Below are 5,078 nucleotides of genomic sequence, written 5' to 3' on the forward strand. Positions count from 1 at the left end.
GAAGAGAATATTTCTCAATTGCGGGGCCCTTGGCAAAATAACCATATATTTAAACATACAGCTGAGTTATGTGAAAGAGGTTACATAGTAACCGCTTCCGAAATGCAGAGAAAGGTGTATAACTGCACCCAACTCTTCAGGTGAGCGTTAAGTGAAATTTCTGTGTTTTTTATATCATTAATTGTTTATTATTAAAATAAAACCACGTAATCGTTTACGAGTAAGTAAAATTAGATGTTTTATTGAATAGTTAATTTCGTTAAATATATTTTTAATAATGTATAATATGTCATTAAATAATATGCTAATTAGTTACATCTTTTATATTGAAACAGAAAGAAACTGCAAAATATTGGTGTGTCCGGCAGGTCCCCATCACCTTGGAAGAATTTTGGGAAATTTGCCACTCCACAATATTACTGGGTTAATTGTAAATAATTTTGGAGGTACGTTTGTATATATATTTTTTTGAATTCATGATATGAAGTAACTTATTTTTAATTAGACCAAAAACCAGGGTCATCCACTTAAAGTTGTGTACCGTCGCCGTTATTGTCAGCGTCGTTACCATTGCGCTGCACTAGTTCTGACATCTCGGAAGGCAATACGGTGGAAACGCCTAGAAGAGAAAAGAAAAATGACGATGAAAAGATGAGACACAGATTAGATAAACTAATCAATCTGCAAGAAAGCCTTGTAGATTCATTATTTATTGTTAATACATATAATAACGAGATGATTAAAGTTCTGTAATGTTTTTACAAGAATAGCGGCGGCGATGGAGAGCGGATGAGAGTGACTGACAATTTTTTTTAATTTCTTTGTATCTTTATTCATTGCTACTGTTAATTTGTTTGCTTCTTTGATTAGAGAAGGTGGAGCTTTAATATTATTCTTTACAGCAATCGAATGGCTTGTTGGAAAAAAACTTTTACGTCGTGGAGCTTTTACAGCTAATTGACATATGGTTTCATCTATGTCCGTGACTATGCACATTGTATCATTACATTTTTCCATAAATTTAATGGCTAACAATTTTTCGAACTGATATTCTGTTTTAGTTTTTGAGTTATATATTTTATGAAGTGGCTCAAAGTATGAGTCCAGCAGTTCCAATTCTTGAGGATGCGAGTATGAGACAAAGTTTGGATATTTACGTATACTCACATTAATATTGTGACTGTCCCAAAACATGTCACGCTGATTCGTGAATGCATTGGATATATTTCGTCGTTTATACCAATTATAGGCCATGAGTTCTTCTAACTGAAATTCCATATTAGCACGTGGATATAACATGCATTTATTATATTGAGGATAAGACCTTGCATTCGGCTCTTCTTCTGTCGTGACTGGGGTACTCGAAATTTCTTGCGGCTTGTTTTTGATTGCAGCACTTAGATAGCATTTAAACGGCTCATCAATGTTTTTTTCATCATCTGTTAGCTGTATTGCTAAAAACTACTCAATAAATTCGTTGTCATTTAATTGGTCTTTATGTATATTAAAGCCAGGTTAATGAGTTTTGGTAAATGATTTGCCACGCTTCTTTTTGTCATGTGCTTTATTCCATGGTCCAGGTTCTATATTATTTTCGTGGCTTCGTACAGACTCAATTATGGAACGAATTACAGACTTATTTTCCTCAGGTGCGGTAGCGTTCTGTTCTTCGGCTATGTTAGGTAGAACGTTGGGCTGTTCATTTTTGGCATTAAAAACTTTTACGGGGGCATTAGAACGTTTTACCACCAAAGAAGAATCTGTCTGAAATATATTATATCGAATAATGTAACTAAATTTTTATATAAAAACTCACTTGAATGGTACCAGGTACATAGTTTTTAACTGCACCTGTTATTATACTTCCAACCTTTGTTTTACAGCTATATCCACGTAACTACCATACATGTTTAAAACAATAGTATAATACTAACGAATTTGATATAAAGTTTTATCATTATCCTGTCTTGGTAATAGCATTCATCGTTTTCAAAATGTGTCAGACATTTTGTTAGAACTTCTTCCAAACCTGATTCTTTACCACCTCCGAGTGCAAAGATGTTTTATTTAATTTTATCTATTTAAAAGCACAGAATAAAGCATAAATTTTCATTTATTGCACAACAATGATATATTCGCGCCGTTATTCAAAAGTTAAAATAATATTTTTGGGGTTTCAAACATGCGCGAAAATTTGTTATGAAAAAATAAATTTTAATTATTATTACACGTGTATGAATATTTATTTCAACGATTAAGTTCTACACATTTTTCATAATTTATATACCAAAGTATTCTAGAATATATATATTTTTCAAAAACATACTTTAGTAATTTTATAATAAATTAAATATTAATATTACCCTAATATACAGAATATAACAGCCACAGATTTCATTATTAAACTTTACAGTTGTGGTGAGTTTTTAACATGATGTGTTTTCACCATAGTATGTTATTAGTACGGTGTTAGTTAACATAAATTTTTTTCGTAAAATAACACTTACGGTGTGCACGAGGCACTGGTTATCGTGTTATGTGGTTATGTTCTTATGATAGAAATTGCAAATTGTTCAAGTAAAAAATTGTTCAAAAGTAAGTAAAAGTGAAATTAAATGAGTCATATACATATGACATATGAAAACGTAAAAGAGACAATATCGAATTCCTCTGAACTTACGTCAAACACAAAGAACAGCTAATTGTGTAAAAAGAACCAGATATAACTTACATAAACGCCGATTCACGCAGCACATAATCCGTTGACCAGTGTCCTGTGAACACCTTAACTTTTTTAAATATAATATATCCAAAATTAATTTTTAAAAAAGAGTTGATTTGGTCATTTTTTATATTTCCTTTAATTTAAAATTCATTTTAAATTGGTGTATATCAATCGAAAGATCTTCCCAACTCTATAAGAATAATTCCGTTTGTTTCAGTTTAAATTTTTATATTAACGAACATATCATTTTTTAAAAATTTTTCATAAATACAGCTTTGTGTTTTCCAGCAACGATGCTAACTTTGTACTGGTATAAATTTTATATATTTGACAACAACGTAGACTCGCAGTGCCATCTTGTAGTGAGCTAATCAAGTTGAATCATTTATTGCATTTGATGCTGTTTATTTAATTTTATTGCTTTAATTGTAGTGTATATTGTCAAAATTATTATGTGATGCTTAATTTGAAAAAATAAATAACATGAAGAAAAAGAATAAAAAAATATTCAATAGTCGCACTTATTCTTACTTTCGATAGTGTCGAAAAACATAAAAAAATTATAAAGTCTGACTGAAAGGACCATTATTTCAATGATATTGTGATTCATTCAGATGTACTCCCAAGATACGTTAAAGATAGATATGTTTGAGGAAAGCAAAACATAAAATGCTTCTCGCCAGGGCTCTCCAGACCAAATGAGATCGCGGGCTAATTCAAATCAAATACGGCTATATTGATAAATTTAGTTTTATTAATTCTTCATTAGTTTATCTTTTATAACTCCATCAATATCTACATTACTAATATAAGTTGCTGTCGCGAACTAAATATATTTTATTTTTAATGTAATGTTAAAATAATGTAAAAAAAAATATATACTAATAGTACGTTTCCACTACGTCCTTAGTAAGTTTCATTTACTGAGTAAATTGCATTAACCATACAAAAAGAGATTCCGTGCTTTTTCATTTACTATAAAATATAGTAAACAAAATTCGATCAAAGTTATACCAAATATCACAAATGCAACATTAGAAATGATCGCTATTTGACACATGAAATTAAATGTAAATATAAACAAACAATCAAAATTCAAGATTTATTTATAAACATTTATTTTTTTAAAAATAATATATATAATTAATACATAAAAATATGAAAATAAGTTTATTTATCAAATGTATATTTGATATAATTATAAAATTTCATATATTATTTAATAATAAATATTTATTTATAATTATATAAAATTTAATTATATGAAAAATATATAAGTATATATTTTTGGTTATTTTTATTTTTAATTTATAAGTTGTAAGTGTTATTATTAGCTATTAGTGAAAATAAAGCTTACTGAAGATTTGAACTAAACATTGCCTTATTTCTTTTTTATTTAGCTTGTGATTATTTAGTGTTTAAACTTGTTTTGAAACCCTTTGTTGTCTTCTCAGAACCGACATACGGATTTCATTCTTATCTAAAATAGCAACTCACTAAAATTTTATTCTTTATTTAATAATATATACTGCCCGTACTTACCAAAGTCCAGCACTTCTATTTTTTTTCTAGTAATCATTGAAGAAAGCACTATCATTTGTTGATTTTGAATTATTTGTAATTATTTAAAAACAACATTACAAACATTATATATATTAAATTATTTAAATTTGCTGCGTTTTCTTCCATGCTGATATATTTTCTTCTAACAATACAACATATAATATCATTTGTTTACAATTCAAATGTAAACACGGAAAAGCTCTAAAACTATAACTTTTTGATACATAAAAGCTCTTCCCCATTCCTTAAGTAACTCATGATAATGTAAACGCAGAAAGCTCTATGTTATTATATGACTTACTAAGTACGTAGTGGAAACGTAGTATAAAGTCCTAATGAATTAAGTAAATTAATGTGAAGTGTAATAAGTTATTGAAAACATTTTATTTTATTTATTTGGTGTACCATGAATTAAAATAATGTAATTTTACCAAAGTACACCACAAGAAAATTTCCGTAGTTATGGTAGATTAGAAACATGTCGCGAGTCGTACAAATATAACCTATTTCATATTATCTTTCGTTGGATATTAGGAATATTCTCAGGGGAATATTTTATGTATTTTAGTAACATTAGACATTAATTTAACAATCAATTATTTGTGAGTGGGGTTATATAGTATGTCTATATAAAAATTTTTTTTCTGTAGATGTGAAAATAAAGACAAGATGATAATAATTATAAATCTTGTGTTACAGCTAAAAATATTTAATACTTTCCTATGTACCTATTGGTACATTCATGAATGAACGCAGCCTGTAAGTGAAAACAGGTTATTGCTTGTTGTTA

The 5,078-nt window shown here is 28.3% G+C and overlaps 1 long non-coding RNA gene across 1 annotated transcript; it reads left to right on the forward strand.

Moving 5' to 3' along the window:
* The first annotated feature begins 6 nt into the window (after positions 1-6).
* On the forward strand, positions 7-598 carry LOC119668918. The gene is made up of 3 exons (XR_005251541.1): positions 7-140; positions 336-446; positions 506-598. It is a non-coding gene; the product is annotated as an uncharacterized LOC119668918 (long non-coding RNA).
* The last annotated feature ends 4,480 nt before the right edge of the window (positions 599-5,078 follow it).

This window comes from Teleopsis dalmanni, chromosome 1 (genome assembly GCF_002237135.1).
Source record: "Teleopsis dalmanni isolate 2A chromosome 1, ASM223713v2, whole genome shotgun sequence".
In the NCBI taxonomy this organism is placed as follows: Eukaryota; Metazoa; Arthropoda; class Insecta; order Diptera; family Diopsidae; genus Teleopsis; species Teleopsis dalmanni.